The sequence below is a fragment of the Rousettus aegyptiacus genome, unplaced genomic scaffold (genome assembly GCF_014176215.1).
Source record: "Rousettus aegyptiacus isolate mRouAeg1 unplaced genomic scaffold, mRouAeg1.p scaffold_m13_p_6, whole genome shotgun sequence".
Lineage (NCBI taxonomy): Eukaryota > Metazoa > Chordata > Mammalia > Chiroptera > Pteropodidae > Rousettus > Rousettus aegyptiacus.
The window spans coordinates 9,905,187-9,923,634 of record NW_023416309.1 but is presented as its reverse complement, the minus strand read 5'-3'; the positions used below and the strand labels follow the sequence as shown (position 1 = coordinate 9,923,634).

Sequence of the window (18,448 nt, the reverse complement as noted above, 5' to 3'; positions counted from 1 at the left end):
TTGGGGAGCCCTTTCCCTTTGGTCTCTGCTTCCCCCTTTCCAGGCTGCTCTGCCCTCCCCTTAAGGACAGGCTGAAACCATTTTCCATTTGCTTCAATACTGAGCAGTAGGCTGGAGTTGAGAAAAATTTCAGCAGTATCACATTGGGAAGAGCTGGATTCTTAGAACTTAGTGCCATGGCGGAGCCCTGTTCAAAAGGAGCCCTGTTTTAATAGTAGCTCCAATTATTGAGCATGTTCTCCATGCCAGGCACTATGCTAAGTGCTCCAGGTACATGGTCTCACTTGTGAGACCACTACCTCACAAATCTGTGGGCAAGGTAATATTGTTGTCATTTTATACATGAAGAAATGGAAGCTTAGAGAGGTTAAATGATTGGTTCAAAGTCACATAGGCCAAAAAGCTAGTCAAGGCTCAGATCCAGGTCTGATGACCCCATTTTTTAACATAATAATAAAGAAAAAAGAGAAAGAAGAAGGGCACAAAGTTCTTAATTGGAATGCCTATCCTAGGGCTTCTGGCATGAGATGCCTCAGGGGAACTGGGGCAGAGAAATGGGGCTTTGGGGTCCCTATGCAACTTTCATCCCTGGACCAAGGAGGAACAGATATGACACTGGGAAGTCACCATCTCTTCTCATTGCATGGCTTGTGTTGGGTCAAGGGTATTGGTGAGAAGCCAGGAAGTGGCTCCTAGCTGTTGCTTCACTCTATGGCTATTGTTGTCAGGCCTGTGTAAAGGCAGTATGAAGATTTAATAGTGTAGCTTGAAGGTAGAGGGCCTCAAAGACTATCCAGCCTGATCCCCTTGTCTCATTCCGCAGGAGGAAGTCTGCCCTGCCCACAGCCTCCTGGTGAGTGGGGGCAAGAACTGACCTATGGTCCAGGCCTCCTATTGTCCATCCCAGGGCTCCTCCCATGGCACTTTAGAGATGCTTCTCTGGCTCTGGACAGCAAAGGATTCTACCAAGAACATAGATCAGAGAGCCCAGAGGGAACCAAGCACAATAGAAGATGAGTTGGGAGACCTAGATGTTATTCAGGTTATTCTAAAATGCTATTTGTGTTTTTAAGAAAGAGTTGTCATTTCATCATTTTAGGTGCCTGACAGCAACTTCCACATCCAAGGAACATGTGCCGTAGGAGGACTTCATGGAGGAGACAGCCCTCATTTTGAACTTCTAAAAGGATCCCAGTCTTGTCACTTAAACACTACTGTGGGGCAGAGTAAGTTGGCACATCATTATGGAAACAAATTGGCATTATCCAGAAAAAAATCAGTGATGCTCACACCCTGTTACCTAACAGGTCTAGCCCTCAGAGTAGAACCTAGAAAAGTTTTTGGGCATGTGCTCTGGGAGACATGGATGAGAATGTTCATGCAGCATTGCCAGCAATAAAATGAAAGGGCAAGACATAAATGCTCCTCACAGTACAATGGATAAGTAAGTCATGTAAGTTCATGCCATGGAGAATGAGTGAACTACAGCTTTAAATAATAACATGGAGATATCTCTAGAACAGAATGTTGAGTGAAAAGAGCAAGTCTCAGCAGAATATGCAGAGTATGATTTTATTTATGGGAAATAAAAAAACCTGCAAAACTACTGTTTTGGGATACAAACATATGTAGTACAATTATAAATATTTGCAAAGGAATGAGAACGAAGTTCAGGAGAGTGGTATTTGTAGTTACTGCTGTTGGGGAGGGAAGGGATGGGGGCCTGGAAGGTCATATAGGGGCTGAAAGAGGGTCAATTCAATGTATTCAGTTGGGCAATGAGTATGTGGATGGGTTATGGATATTCTTATTTTAATTTTACACATATTTTATAATTATTAGTCTGAATTCCAATAAATATTTAACAGATTCAAAGGTGCAAATTTAAAGGGACAATTTTATAAAATACAAGTAAACAAACAAAAAATACAAGTCACTCATTCTCTTATCCTGAAGAGATAGACACAGATAGAATTTTGGTGTAGGTCTTCTGGCTTTTATTTATTTAGTTTGTTTGGTCACACATCTGCCTTTATGTGTATGTGTATGCAGGTAGAGACAGAGCTGGGAATGGCTCTGTTTCTTTTGTGGAGAGGCCTGGTGATTCTAACCCTTCTCCCCCAGCGTTATCCATGCAGGGGGGAGTTTTCTTTTTCGTGGTTGATGGAGGAGGTTTTAGGGACTTTTTTCCTGGGATATATAAGTGGGACACGGAGGGAGTCCCCTATCTGGCATGAAGAATTTGTTTTGGCCCAGATGGGAGAGGGAATGGAGCAGAAGCTGATTGAGTGGTGTTAATAAAAGATGGGGTGAATCTTAGAGCTCAGGGAGGTCCACTTTGGGGCCAGGCCCGACACAACATCAGTTCAGCACTAGAACTGAGTGTCAATGTGGGATGGGTCAATTCAATGTATTCAGGAAAGAGATGGCCAGGCTTGCTCCTGAAGACACGTGAAGCATCTGCAGCATCTCCCAGCAAAAACTGGGGGAGATGGCAAAGAAAAGTGATAACACTTTGAGGTTACGCGATGTGAGCTCAGAACTACCAGGATTCGAATATGAATGCTAAAATAACTACATTTATATGCACAACAGTCATTAAATGATATTTGAATCAATAATTTTTAATGGTTGCCATAGTATTCTGTTGTTTGGTTGTATTGTGGTTAATTATCTGATTCTTATATTGGGAAATTGAGTTGTTTCTCTCTACAAGCAACTCTGTAACAAATATTTGTTTCCGATCATTGAATATTTCTGACTATTTCTTAAGGAGACATTCCTGGAAAGAGATTTACTTGGGCAATGGGTCTGTAAAGTTTTAAGGCTTTTGACACAAATTGCCAAACTGTCCTCCATAATGAATGTGTAAAATTACACTCACATCAACAGTAAATAAAAGTAGCTGTTACCTCATACTCTTGCCATGATGAGATATTGTTATTTAAAATTATATTTTGAAAATTGAAGGGTTAAAAATTATGGTGTGTCACTTTCATTTGCATTTCTTTGGTTTCAAGAGAAGGTAAACTTTTTTCATGTTCATTGGACATTTGGGGGCATTATTTGTCTGTCTTTTGTCATTTTTTTTCTATCTGGGTATTCATATTTTTCTGATACAATTTGGCACATTATTTATTGAGGAAGTAACTCTTTTTCCATCTTGTGTGACTTGCACTTTTTCCAGTTTGTCTTTTATACTTTTATATGGTTTTGTTTTTCACTTTTATTTTGAAATAATCTCAGGCTTATGAAAAAGTTAAAAATATTGTATGAAGACCTTTATTTTTCCAGACCCATTTGAAAGTAAGTTGCTGACCTGATATTAACCCATCACCCCTGAATATTTTAGTGCATATTTCCTACAAGGACATTCTCCTATATAACCACTATATGACTGTCAAAGTCAGGGAGCTGGCCTTATACATGAGAACCAGCTATTCCTTGGACCCCAACTTTTGCCAACTTCCCCAACAATGTCATTTGTAGCAAAAGAATCTAGTTTAGAATTATCTGTTGCATTTAGTTGTTATGTCTCTATATTCTCCTTCAAGCTAGAACAGGTCTTCAGCCTTTCTTTGACTTTTATGACCTTGATACTTTTGAAGAGCACAGGCCAGTTTATTGTTGAAGGTCCATCAATGTGTGTTTCTAATGTTTCTTCTTGTTTGCTCCAGCGTATCCATATGTTTGGCAGGATATCAGAAGTAATGCTGAGTTCTCATTGCATTCCATCAGCTCACACATGAGTTGGATCAGTCTCATTACAGGAGAGTGAAGTTTTGATCACTTGATTAAAGCAACATCTGCCAGATCTCTACACTTTAAAGTTACTTTTCCCCTTTGCGATTAGTACATATTTTGTGGAGAGATACTTTGAGGCTACACAAATATCTTGTTCCTCTTTAAACTGTCAGTTTATTGATTTGAATGTTTTATCTGTATAAACTCATAGATTTCTATTTTATATAATGGATTATAATCTATTAATATCATTATTTATTTTGATAAATATCAAATTGTCCTAGGTTTGGTTAGTAGGCACTTTTCAAGTGGGCTTCTGTATCTTTGTGATTTTGTTCTCATCATTCTTTGAGCACATCCTTACTTTTTTGTTAAACCAAGATATTCCTCCTCAGCACTGGAATTAGCCACTTCACCAAGATTCCTTTTAGTGGACAATAGTGTTTAGAAGCCAATAACTGGGTCCTAGGTATGGTCATTGCCATTTTCTCTCTGTGAACATGTACAAATATAAGCACACATTCACACATTTACATCCATGTTTATTCTCTATATATCTAGATATGTTGAAAGCATATATAGCCATGAGTTTAATGCCTCCAATTCTAACCATACACCACGGGTCCCAGTCTAGCTTTCTCCCTTTCCACTGTTGTAACTATCTTCTATGACTGTGAGAAACCTGGCTCCCATCTTTTCATCTACAATATATTTACTCGTTTGATCAGTACTTTGTATATAGTTAGTTTTCCACCACTGTCACTGCCTAGGAGCATCCCTACCCCCTCCTCCACAGTGCAGACACCCTTGTCATTCTAGTCAGGCTCTAGCACCCCATGCTGACTCACCTCCTCTACATTGATACCTCCTCACTTTACTTGGTCCACAGTAATACCCTGTTCTGGGCCGTCCTCCACTTCCCAGATGCCCTCCTTACTCCACTTGGGCTCTGACACTCCAAATGGGCTACCTCCTACCCTCATGTATATCCCCTTTGCCCTACTCAGGCTTCAACATCCATTTTACTTTCCATGCCCCAGCCCCTGCCCACCTTGCATGGATGCCTACTTTGCTAGGTTCCATCTAATGGCTTTTGGGTTAAATTGTTCTGAAAGGGAAGGGAAGAATTTATATAGTGTGTTTGGATGTACAGAGCTTTACATTAAAACAAGTGAATCTATTCACCTTTTTTTATGCTTTCTCAATTTAGTGGTATGCTTAGGCCTTACCCTACTTCATCTTAGCCCGGGCCCTCCCAAAAGCAAACTCTGTGACAAGGACTTGTGTGCAGTTTACTTTGGTAAGTGATTCCAGAATAGAGGAATGGGGAGTGTGTGCTGAAAAGAGTGAAAGAGGGAAGGAGAGGAAGCCAACATGATTCCCTTGTACTTGCAGATTCTTGCACACCCATGAATGGCTGAGTGGGCTACTGCAGGTGTCCCATAGAGCTGTGTCAGGGAAGTTAGGAGGAGAAAGAGAAATGGGGGTGGGGGCAGGGGAGAGAGAGAGGAGAGAGAGAGATAGAGAGAGAGAGAGAAAGCGAAAGTGGTGTAGCAGAGGTGAGGGGTTGGCAGATGATACCTAGTGCAATGGTTGCCACAGCAATAGCCAGAGCAAAAATTAGGCTGAGAAGATGTGCAAAGGGACATAAGAGATGTCTGATGGACATACAGCCCAAAGATAATATGAATATTAATCTGTATTTTCTCTTAATATGGTTTACTTTTTATTTTGATATTTAACTTATCTGGAATTTATTTTGAAATATAGATTGAGCTAGAGAGAGAGTTTAAATTTTTTCCCTGATGAGTTAGTCAGTTATTCATAAATCATATTCCATATTTTCCCACAACCATATGAAATTCTGTCTTAAAGGTATGTGAAAATTTCAAATATATTGAGTCTGTTTCATTTCTCTGTCTGCCAGTTTCTTTTCTGGTACCGCACTGTTTTAATTACAGTAGATTTAGAATACATTTTAATATATGTGGAGCAAATATTCCTGTAATGATGTTCTTTTATTTCAGAAATTTATTAATGGGTGGTAATTAAGTTTTCTAGAGAAACGTTTGAATTATTGTGTTTTCAAATTCCTTTCACCTTCCTCTGAGAGAAAAGCCAGAAGGCCAGAAGACATAAAAGCAGAAGATATAATGACACAGATGGTGTATTTCCACTCACTATGCTGCTTACCTGTTAATTTGATCTCTATAGCAATTCTGTGACTCTTGGAACAGGTGGTTGTTCTCTAGACCAGTGGTCCCCAACCTTTTTTTCACCAGGAATAGGTTCTCCTATGAGAATGTAATGCCTGATGATCTGAGGTGGAGTTGACATGGTGATGCTAGCACTGGGGAGTGGCTGCAAATACAGGTGAATCTTCGCTCACTCTTTTGCCACTCACCTCCTGCTGTGCAGCCTGGGGTGAGGGGGTAGGGGGTAAGTGGGCGGTGAAATGGGTTGGGAACCTCTGCTCTAGATCACAGATACAGACTTAGAAAGGTTTTTTCCAAGGTCACACAGTAAATATCAGAAAAAAAAGACTAAAACACAGATTTGCATTCTTTAGACTACAAAGGCTCTTTAGAACGAGCATTTGTCCAGAAATCAGGACTGAAGCTGGCACTTCTAATGGAAAACCTTTGTTCATGGTACGTTAAATTGAAGCACGATTTTAAGTGAGGCCCTAGAAAGACCTTTTGAGGATTAAGGGGTATAAAATATTCAAACGAAAAATAATGAGCATCTTCTGTGAGGGTCTTTAAATAAAGAGCCTGATTCTAAAGGCCATGTCCATGACACATAAAACTAGTTCTTCTCCGCACTCTATTAGTTGTCCCCCAAACTTGGACCATGCTGATGGCTGATGCGTCCATTGGCAGCCGCTGCTAGGCTCTGCAGTGCTGCCTGCCACTGGCCTGCTCCAATCTCAGTCCCTCTTAGTATCCTTGACCCAATTCCTCTTAGGCTTGTGGCTAGTTCTCCGGTTATGCCTGACATGGTCCTTCTGTCCTCCATAAACAGATCCTTCCCAGCCAGGGCCATCTCAGCGTTGCAAAAACAACCTGGGAAACAAAGATAGACAAATAGGAAAGAGGTGGGTTCCTTGGTAAAGTTTTCCTGCCCCTCTAAGATGCTGCCCTTCCCCCAACCCTTTTTTGGTAAATTTTAACTATTTGAAAGAATCAGGATGCTTCCTCTTTCTTTGTGGTGAGAAGAAAACATAACCAGATGCCTTCTCTGTCCCAGGCATTTTATAGGTCACCTAATTTAATCTTCGCAGCAATTCTATAGAAAGAGATGCCTATCTCTAGTTTGCAAATGTGGAAACTGAGGCCATAGGCTTTATGCAAGTTGCACTAAGTCATGCGACACGTTAACAGTAAAACCAGGGCAAAAGCCCGGGTTTGTGTGACTCCAAGTCCAATTCCTCAAATGTGATATTGACACCCTGCTGTGTGCCAGGCACTGTGCTTTGGGTTTATAGCTATCTCCCTGTTGCCAAAGGTTTGAGCTGATCAGCTGAGGACATATTTTTGGAACTGACTATTTTTCTTAGAGCCATTCTCCATTTTAAGCACATCATGTGTTGACTTTTGGAATCTGATCTATTGAACTGTGCATGTTTGGAAAGCTGTACAACAGTGGATGTAGAAAGACCGCGTGAGATGGAGTCCTATCTTTTGGGCTGGTTGAGTCTCCTGTGTTTGCTGCTTTCATTTTCCTTTGGCTCATGAAATGATGGTTTGGTGTTGCAAATGAAGGCTGAGGACTTTTGCCAGCTTGCTAACTGCCTTACCCACATCAGATATGTCAGACTCACAGAACATCGCTCCCCAGCTGCAGGCCTGCCGTTCTGAGAGTGCCTGAATAGAAAACCACTCATTTCCCTTTGCAAGAAAGGTGCCCAAAGCAGATATTTCAATATATTCCAATTTAGCCGAAGGAAGCCAGAACATGGATGCTGTTACCAAGGAAACCACCTCCTTCTTCCCTGTGTGCTGTGCATACGTATATCACTTCATCTCTTCACTCTCCAAGGTAATATCATAGCCCCGTGCTTGGGGAAGGGTTTTTAAAAAGGCATATAAAACCTCTTAGCATTGAGAAGATTCATTAAATGATCTCACTCCAGAGAAGCTTAAATTATTCTTTTTAGACCCTTTTATGCTGAGGATGGGGAAATGGCTGAGTCGGTGCTATCTTTCCTAGCCCAGCTTGGCGTCCTGTTGAAAACAGTTTTCAGAAATAAACAAATCAGGGGTTGGAAGCTTAGACAGGGTGAGTGTGTATGTAATAATAACGAGGCCGTCATGTAGCTGTAATGTCACTGGCTAATCCCTTCGAGTGGATCTGTCGAGACCACCTTGATCCACAGGCCTCCTGGGTGCAAGGCCACATTTCACAGGGCAGGCTTCAAAGCTCAGACAAGAGAAGGTCTCTGTTGTAAGGCCACCTGTCAAAGGGCCCCTTGTTGGGGAGCTACGTGGGGATTTGCGCTGCCCAATCTGTTCTCTGCCCCAAGCCTGGGGCTGTTTTTTCCTCGCTCCAGTGTCTGGTCTCAGTCTGCCTCTCTGTCGTCCTGATTGCTGCCAGCACCCTCTTCTTTCCAGCCTGCCCTGATTCAGTATGTTAAAGTCAGCACAAATGACCCCAAATCCTCAGAACTGAAAAGGCAAACCAGGCTCTGGGCTCCATTCTTTTCTTTTTCTTTTTTTTTTTTAAATCTTATTAAATGTATTGGGGTGACATTGGTTAATAAGATTATATAGGTTTCAACTGTACAATTCCATAACACATCATCTGTATATTGCATTGTGCATTCACCACACAGTCAAGTCTCCTTTTGTCACCATAAATTTGACCCTCTTTCCTTCAACTATCTCCCTCACCCCCCTTTTCCTCTGGTAACCACCATAGTGTTGTCTGTTTTGTTTTTCTTCTTTGTTCATTTGTTGCTTTCTGTTTTATATCCCACATATAAGTGAAATCATATGACTCTTGACTTTTCCTATCTGACTTATTTCACTTAGCATGATAGTCTCAAGATTCATCCATGCTGTTGAAAATGGCAATATTTCAGCTTTCCTTATGACTGAGTGATATTCCATTGTGCATATGTACCACGTCTTCTTTATCCTTCTTGATAATCATCTAGAACTCTGTGTTTGCCCCTGATTTCACACCTTCTTCTCTCAGCCCTTCCTGGCTTCTGGTGCTTGGGTCCCCTCCTGTCCATTGGGTGAGTAGATTCAACTTGGCTTTCCTTGTTCAATTAGTGGAACTAATCAAGGATATTGGCTCATATTAATGGTTCTCAACTGGGGGCAATTTTGTCCCCTGAGAGACATTTGCAGTGCCCGAAGACATTTTTGGTTGTTACTTCTGGGAGGGGGTACTACTGGCATCTAGTGGTTTGAGGCTAGTGTTGTTGCTAAACATCCTATAATGCACAGGATGCCCCCTGCAACAAAGATTTGTCCAGCCCAAATGTCTATAGTGCTTACTTAGTACCATGCAGTCCTTTAGTATTAGGTGCATGGACTTTAGAGTCAGATGACCTGGATTTGAATTACACCTCTACCATTTGCTAGCTTTGTGGCCTTGGACAAGTTACTTAGCCTCTCTGTGCTCAGTTTCTTTTTCTGTAAAATGGAAATAATTATAATGTTTATCTCATATGGTTATCTTGAGGATCAAATGAGTCATTCTACATATAGTTCTTGGTTCACAGAAAATATCATTTAGGTTTGCTGTCATTATTACCATTACTATTTCCCCAGCATGTTGGCCCAATGATGCAAACAAAGCAGAAAATTCTGTCTCTGCCTCTTGTGGCCATCTGCTTGCCTCCACAAAGCTCAGTCATGCCTGAAGTTCCGCAGAACTTTCCTTCAGTTCCCCTCTGGAGAGCTGGCTGCTAAGAGGCCAATGGGTATTATGCCTGAGCATTTTGGGGTTTTCCATGTGTCATGGAAGCAGAGGGTTGTCATGGAAATGCACCTGTTTCAGGTCGTTGGAACTTGGGCTCTGGACTGGTATGCCTTGCATTGGCTCTTAGCCTCTCCATTTGTCATGGGGGATGATGGACCGGGATAGATGTCTTTTTTTCCTGCCATTCTGCTGCCGCAGCTTTCCCTGTCCATTGTGAAAAGTAACTCAGGCTTTTCCTGTCTCCCAGGGCTACTGTGAGCATTGCCTGAGATAATGAGCTCCGAATTGTTGTCTGGATGGCTACCATGTGTATAACAGCAGGGTGGGTGAGGGGAAGGAACAGTTTCTTTGTGACTGGGCTAAGAGGCTTACATGTGTTGTCTCACTTAACCCTCCAGTAACACGGAGAATGATGGAGCATCTTTACCTCATAGGAGAGGAGTCTCCAGTGTAGACATATTAAGTACCTGTTTCACACCAGGAGATGACTGCTCCAGGGCTGGTAGCTGTGTCAAGCTCATGCTATGTCCCTGTATGTGTAGTTGCTCCTGGCCTGTTGGGGAAATTCCATAGCTTCCAAGAATTGTCAGCACAGGGTCCCCATCTGGGTGACCAGATTCAGCAGAGATGTTTCACAAGCTGGGAGGCACCTACACTGCCTTTGTCTTGATGGGCTGCAGTGGTTCCAGTTCATCTACCACAAGGTTGAGGGTCTCTGGGGTACTCTGTACTCTGGGGCCAGATGATCCTGCTGCACTTATGCCCACAAGGCACCTCCTGGGAGGCCAATGACTTGTGTCAGGGCCAACACCCCAGCACTGACAATTCTTTCTGCTCTTGTCTCTTCCTCTCCTACCCACCTGCTAATCTCACTTTTGCACGCAAAACCTCCCCCTGCACTCCTGTTGCCCTTCGAAATCCCTTCCCTGGCTTTTGTACTTTATGATGCAGAGGCTCTGGTGAGGAAACTCATTAGAGTCATTATTCCGTGTACAGAAATGTCTCTTTCATCCCATTCATATTTCATGTTTCTTCCACTTGATCTTTTGATGCTTCTTAATTTCTGATGTTGCACGACACACACACAGTTCTCATTGAGGGTTGTTTTTTCTATAGTTACCATTATTGCTCTCTCTGTGAGGAGTGCTCCTGATTGTTTATTAATTCCTGAAAAAGATGTCAGTGTTTTGGGATTGATGCTGTCTAATGCCATTGACTTGGAGTGATCACAGGGAGTGCAGGGAAGAGATGCTGAAACAGAGGAAAAAGGTCTGGATTCTCATTCTCGCTATTACCTTTCCTTTTTAGGGGCCAGGTGTCCATCTGTGAAATAAGCAGATCCCTACCTCATGGAGTAGTCCAACCCCTGAAATTGGCATCAGTTGGGCTTTTTTTTGGTGTATGCAAGTGGTTTAAACTCTGTCTAACTTACCATGAAAAGAATATTTGGAGAGGAGATGGAGCCACCCACAGAAACACAGAAAAGGCTGAAGAATTAGTTTTGATTTAGGCAGACCAGGGGCTGTTCCGAAGAACCTGGCAGTGCAGGGTCTCAGTCTGTGTCTTTAACCTCTGTGGATGGGAGGAAAGAAATCTAATGGTTGTCAATGGTTCTCTTCTCAGCTCAAGGTTCAAATTGCAGAAAGAGAACATGGCATTGGCTCAGCTTGGGTTACATGCCCAATGAGAAGGTGGAAGTTCTGATTGACAGTTGTTTAAAATTTTATCCAATGAGGGCAAGAGGTTCCCCAAAGTAAGAGGTTGTTTCCAGAAAGAGGGTAATGAATGCATTCTGAGTAGGTGGAACAGCAGATGCCTACTCCACAGTCCAAACAGTAGTGAGGTGGTGAGACCACTGGACAAAGAGAAAAAGAAGCAGGTCTTTCTGGTTCTAAATCTTCAACCAAAACACATATTTCTGGGTCTCACTGATTGCCTTCTAATTTAGGAGCTGGCAAACGTTTTCTGAAAAGGGCTAGATAGTAACTATTTTTGGCTTTCTGGACCATATGGTTTCTGCTATAACTATACAACTCTGCCATGATGCCCCCAAAGCAGACAGAGCCAATATTTAAATGATGGGTGTGGCTGCATTCCAATAAAACTTTATTTATGAAAACAAGCAGCAGCAGCTGAATTGGGACTTCAGGCCATCATGTGCTGGCCCCTGTTTTAGTTGATTGCTCTCATTTCATAGAGGAGAAAGTCCTTCCAAGCTTTAGTAATTCATGTATCTCTAAGACTGTGATTCTCCAACTTGGTTCTACTTCAGAATATCCCAAGGAGTCTGTCGATAATACAGATATCTGGTACCCATCTCAGACTTCCAAATCAGCATTTCCAAGGATAGGCCTGGGAGTTTGTATTTTCAACAAGTGCCCTTGGTGATTCAGACTTATGCAGTGCTGTGAATGGATCTAAGATGCAGTCGAGGAGACAAGACCATCTTGAATGACCCATGGATCTGGTAGGTGAGATAGAGAGAGCTGGGGAGCCGAGAGTAGGGCAAGGCTCCAGAGGGCTGGGGGAGAGTGTGTATGTAGGACAGGCTTCAGGACGAGGGCGTAAACTGGCCTCAAATGGTAGTTTGAGCAGTCACAGTACTAATCTGGCTTTTTCTCATTGTCAGTCTCTTTCTCTATCCTATAATTGGCTATTAATTAGCCAGGAGGGGAGTTGATTAAAAGTCCAGGTGCGAAACCATTAGGTTCCCTGCTGTGAGGCATTGAGGCCTCAGAGTAGTTTTCTGTTTTCATCATTTGGAAGGTGCTATACCCATAACTCAGCCTCATTTCTCTGGCTTCCCTCAAAGGCTCTTCTTCCCCTTTTTTCTTGCTGTCCTACAGACCCACTTGATCTCAAATCCTTTTTCTTCTTTGCCCAAGATTAGACCCACCTGTGCATCTCTGGAAAACTCAGCGTCTTCTTACTATAACTTTTAATGAGACTAAGGGCTCTGGGAGTGACTCTCTCCCATCGCTCTACCCTTTTCATATTTTCTTCCCCAACAAATACCCACCACTCAAACCTTTGTGGTCTCTTCTGAAGGGGGGTGGTGCACCCTCTAGGCACTAGCACAGCAGCTTCAGCTATAAAGAGAAAAAGCTCTTGCTCTTAGGGTGTGGTCCTGGGCCCGGAAGGCCTCTGGCCATCACTGCTCTCCTGTAGACCCAGACAGAAAGCTTTGCTTAATAATGGTAGACATCTTTTTCCTGCCCAATATCATCTCCCTGTTGCTCTCTTTTGGCAACAGAACATTTTTTTCCTTGGAAATTCCCTATCTCCACTCTGAGTCTATGTAGATTGGGTATGATAACTCCAGGGTGGGCATGTGACCCAAGCCTGGAAAATTAGTGCATTAGATTGCCTTGGCATAGTAATTGGTCCAGAGGTGGGTCTATGGGCAAAGTAACTCCAATGCTGGCACTTGTGTCGGGTTGTGGAGAGGAACTTTCTTTCTGGATTCTGGGATCCTCTGACTGGGGAGAGTATGCCTAAGATTGAATGCAGCATGGAGGAAAACAAAGCCAAGAGACAGACCACAGAGAGGACCAAAGAATGAGAGAGCAAACACAGATCTAGAAGATATGGTTGGAGCCTCTGGATCTAGTTAGACCTGAAACCAGAGAGCTACTTATAGCCTTTTCCATTATATTAGTCTCATATTCTCTTTTTAGATTAAGCCAGTTTAAGCTTCAGCCCAGGAAGTCTTGATTTATAGTTGCATGATGCTAGCAAGGTGGATCCCTCAACAGGGATGCCTGAGCTGCAGGTAGACTACCGTAGTCTGCTGTGAACTCCTTATTGTCCTAAAAGAACAGCCCAGATTAGTGCTTGCCGGGAACAGGTACATAACAGTTAATCATAACAGCGTTAATCATAGGCCTGTTGTGCTCTGAAAGCTTTATCAGAACAGGCACATGTCCATTTCTGTCTTTGTTTATGCCCCTTTTTCAGCACCTAGCATGATCCTAAGCAAATGTGTTGACTGGAAGATCCAAGAGCAACATGGCCCTCTTACAGCTACCCAGTCACCCAGCACTCTCCTGCCATATTAGTCTCCTTAGTATCATTCTTCCCGCTCATTTTCTAAGCTAGAAACCTTGCTTCCTTGCTCTCTTTAATATGGCTCCAGCCTGATCCCACTTTCTCATCTTTACTTCACTTACTTAGCTCAGACCTCATCCTTTTTTAGGAGGAAGCCTGATGGCTTTGGATCTAACACCTAACCTAAGCGGCCTCAGGTCCTTTACCTGTGAGTTGGGATAAGGCAGTATCTGGAAAATGTGACTGTCCCTAAGGATTGGATATAATGGGAATACAATGGCCCGGCACACTCAACTAAGACATTAACCCATAATAAAGGATGGAGCAAAGACACAACTCACTTTCAAGAGGCAGTGGTCTAAGAAAGTTTAGGAATGATTTACCAAGTGCATGTGAAAGCTGTGCCCACCAGAAGGGAGTTTTATCAGCTGACAGAAACAGAAAAAATGAGGTAGCCCAAGGGCACATTTTGTCAGGACCCCGGGAGGATGGGCTGGGCCTCTGGCCTACCTGACAGTCCTCTGTCTGTCATAAAGAAGGATACATCATAGCCTGATGCCACTGGCTCCCTTAGCTACACTCTAATACTCTGCCATCCTGCGTTGCTAGCAATGGGGGAGAGAATGTGCTGGTTAGAGAGCAGAAGAGTCTACAAAAGAATATATTGGCGTTTGGGCTTTGATCATTGTCCTTGTGAGATATGAGTCAGCATCCTGGAGCTTGTCATGTCTGGTCACTGATGACTCTGCAATTCTGGTTTGCTGGGCTCAGTCAGGTCCTGGTCCAGGATTTTCAAGGTAGGGAGGGTATCAGTGTAACTTGTGGACTGTACCTGACAGAATCTGATTGATGAGGTGGGAACCTCATCAGTCCATTGCATTAAACTTCTCCTCGGGAGGTGCTGAGCACAGGCAAGGTAAGACTTGCTGCCTGTATGTAATGACTTCATTGCCCCAAGCCACCTATTGGTCTCCTTTCCTGTCTCCAATGAACCTCTACACTGGGGCTGCTGATTGGCTTTAGGGTTCACTTGAGTAATTTACACAGAGCCTATTTTAATTCCCCCAAGACCAGTGGCAGACTTTGAGGAAATTAAACAGGCAATACCGAACTCTCAAGAAGGAACAATGGTCTTTTTATTTGACAATTGTGAAAACAAAGGGGAAAAGCATGTTAGCAGTTGCCCCTTCTCTGAGTCTTCCACCTCTCGTCCCATAGTTGGGTCTTGTACCATTTGGGCTTTGCTCCCTGAGCTGGGTGTCACTTAGAGTAGATAAGATTGTCATGAGCCTCTGCATGTCAAGATTTGGCTGGGATATCCCCCATTTTCAGTGACTTGGCTTTTTGGTACTGGGAGAGTGTGAGTTATCTCTCAGAAGCATTCTGAGTGACTAGGGCTAAATGGAGAAGCAGCACTCCCGGTCCTGTGCCCCAGAGCAGTGAGTCCTCCTCTATTCCCCATCCTAAGACTGCTGGATCAGGAGCATTGTCACTCATCTGGCCCCTTCTCGGAGAAAAGTGGACAAGCAAAGGTCTATGTCGTACAGGCTCTATTACTTTATGTAACTTAGAAGCACACAAGCATGGTGATTGTAGAAATTAGAACATTTCTCTGGCTAAGCTCTGTTGACCTGGACAAAAATCTCAAATCCATAATATGCTTTCAGCCAAAGTATACTCACTATAGGAACTGTGGACATCATTAGCATGGCCTTACCTCTATTGCTTTTTTCCTTTTCAAATCTCTGCTCTTGCCTCCACCTTACTCTCTCTTTGCCATTAAGAGAAAATGGAAGATGTCAGATGGGAATGCCAAATTCTTGCCAACAAAATTCTAATTTAAAGACACTGTCTGCCATCTTGTCTTCATTCTTTAGGCCTGTTCTTGACCAAGACTAATGCCCCCACTTGCTGTTGACTTAAAGACCCCTCCTCGCTCTATCTTCATGCTCTCTCTTTAAATCATTCTGGTCAGGATTTAGATATGTTTATGTCTTCTCCATATTTGCAATGCAGTCCTTTCTTTCAATTTCCTCCGCCCCCTCACCTCTTTCCATTCACAGTCAAACTTATTGAGAGAATAGTCTACACTCTCCTTCCTACTTCCTCACCTCCCACTTAGCCCTTGAAAGTCCATTTCAGTAGGGCTTCTGCCTCATACTTTCCCTAGAATGCTTTGAATAAAATCCCCAGTGACCTTCAACTCACCAAATCCAAGGACAATTCTCAGTCTTTATCTCACTCAAATTAGCAAAAAAATTTGACACTCTCAACAATTCCCTCCTGCAAAACTTCTTCCCTTGGGTTTCACAACACTAAGAAACTCAAGGAAATTTCTAGGAAATTAGGATAATTCCTAGGAAAATAGGAATTGTCCTATTTTCTTCTCTCTCCTCTTCCTTCTCAGTCTCCTTTGGGAATATTCACCCTGTTTCTTACCTCAGTGATTTCCGAACTTAGAGATGTTCCAAACTTAGGGCTGCTTGTTGAAATGAAGATCAGATTCTCAAGCCTACACTCATATATTTTGATTTGGCAGTTTTCATGCAGACCTAGGAAGCTGGATTTTACGTCCTTATGGTCATCTGATGCACGTGGCCTCTGGACTACATTTCAAAAAACCTTGCCTTAATTTTTGGTGGTCCTTAGCTTGGACATTTTGACTCTTAACCATTCACATGGTTTTGAAATCTCAACTGGTCCAATGCATCAGCTACTGCTTAGAGTGCACTTCCTATCTTCAGTCCAGTCATTGTCCCTGAGCTTCAGAACCACATATACAACTACATACAAAAGAACTTCATGAAGATATGCCACAAACACTTGAAACGTTCAAAGCAGAATCTGTAATCTTCTCCAAACCTGCCTGTCCTCATGTTTCCCTTTCCTGTGACTGGCTCCATTACCTACCAGTTATCCAAGTGAGAAAACTTAGCTCCCATTTTTCACTGCCCCTGGTCAAAGACCTAATTATTTTCCAAGTCCTGTATATTCCAAGTTACAAGGAAGTCTTAAATTCACCAGTTTCTCTTAACTTCCACTGCCACTATCCTTTCCAGGGCCCTATAATCTTTCTCCTGGATAAACCACTACCTGGGCTCCCTGCCTCCAAGCTTGCTTCTCCCATCTGGTTTCTGCCCAGTGATCGAGGGGACTCTCCAGAGCTTCAGTCTTACCTTGTCACTCCCCAACATTTGAGCCTTCAGTAGTGTCCTGTTATACCTATGTTAGGAAAAAATCGCACCTTAGCCTGGCATATACAAGCCTTTCAAGGCTTCCGTCCTGTCTCCAGGTACTTCGTTAGTAAGATCAAATAGCCACTTCCCAGGCTTGGCTTCATCCCATGACTGGACAGAAAATTCAAAAGATCATGGCAAAATTTAGTAAGTTTCCATCCTTGAGACAAAATACAGAGGGTCAGATTTTTGAATCAATTTACTAAGAATCAAAGATCTTAGCCAGTATTAAGCTTTACTAATTATAATTGCATGGATACAAATAATTATGAGGCATAGGAAAAGCCTAAAACCTAGATCCACCAATATCGCTTCCAGGACCTTTCCTGCCACAATGGGAAGTGCCTTGGCTTGGATTTATCAAAAGAAGTCTCTATGTGATACCTGGGAGGCATCTCTTACTAAAAAGGAAGCTATTTTGGTCACAAAATATCTCCATTTTATCCTCTGATAGTTACATAACTTGCACAGCAATTCCCAGGGAGCCAAACTCCATAAATCCATAGGGTCCAGGTTGGATTATCATGAGAAATACTAGACAGATAGGGTGTATCTTGCTAAAAGCATTCCATAGATAAGAACCCTATGCTAGCCAATATCATGCGTTTGTCAGGGGCTCTCTCACTACTGTGATTATGAGGTGATTTGATTGTGAGGGGTCATCTTTCTTTCTTCCACAATAAAGGTAGAGAATGGTCTGCTACTAACACATTCCTTCTCAGATCTGTTCTGCTCACTTCTTACATGTCTGTGTTCCCAGAGCTTCATTCTTGGCTTCCTCATCTCTTCCTCCCATGTGCCATGGGAGACCTCCCCCTCCATTCCTGTGGTTTCCTTTTTCTAAACACAGTTTCCCAAATCCATGTCTTACACTTTTGAATTGCAGACCCACATATTCCATTGCCCACAAGACACCACCATCTCGATGCCCTCCAGGTCATCATCTTTGACCCCCTTGTTGCCTCTCCAGAGCCATTCTTCCTCTGACCCACTTCTCAGAGCGACAGCACTCACATCTGCTTAGTTGCCCAGAAATTGTGAATTATCCTGGTCCTTCTACATGCTAACTTTTTAATTTAAGGTAAGTCAGAGAGGATAAACTCTCTGAGCCTCCGTTTCCACATGTGTGAAATGGGGGTAATATCTGCTTCACAAAGCAGTTGTAGAGTTAAATGAGATGATGCAACTAAGGTGCTGGCACAGAGCAAGTGCTCACCAACCATCAGCAGTGTCCTTAACTTCTCTTTCTGCCATTTCCCACAGCTACTTGTTACCCCATGTTGGAGGTTCCACCTTCTAAGGGTCCATTTTCACCATCCTCTCTTCCGTGTACCTATCTTTCTCTCCACCCATGGCAATGGCCTTGGAACAGGTCTCCTGAATTTCTTGTGTGTGGTCCCTCTAATCTCTCCTCTACTATATGTCCAGAGAAATTTTTCCTAGTCATACATTTGATTCTGTCACTGCCTTGGGAGACTCTATACTGC

The 18,448-nt window shown here is 42.9% G+C and overlaps 1 long non-coding RNA gene across 4 annotated transcripts in view; it reads left to right on the top strand.

Annotated features, from left to right (window-relative positions):
• Positions 1-1,109: 1,109 nt before the first annotated feature.
• The window catches only part of LOC107518072, an 81,801-nt gene continuing 64,462 nt past the window's right edge, over positions 1,110-18,448 (top strand). For all 4 annotated transcript variants that reach the window (XR_001598726.2, XR_001598725.2, XR_001598723.2 and 1 more), the window contains exon 1: positions 1,110-1,226. This is a non-coding gene — a long non-coding RNA (uncharacterized LOC107518072). The remainder of the gene's footprint in view (positions 1,227-18,448) is intronic.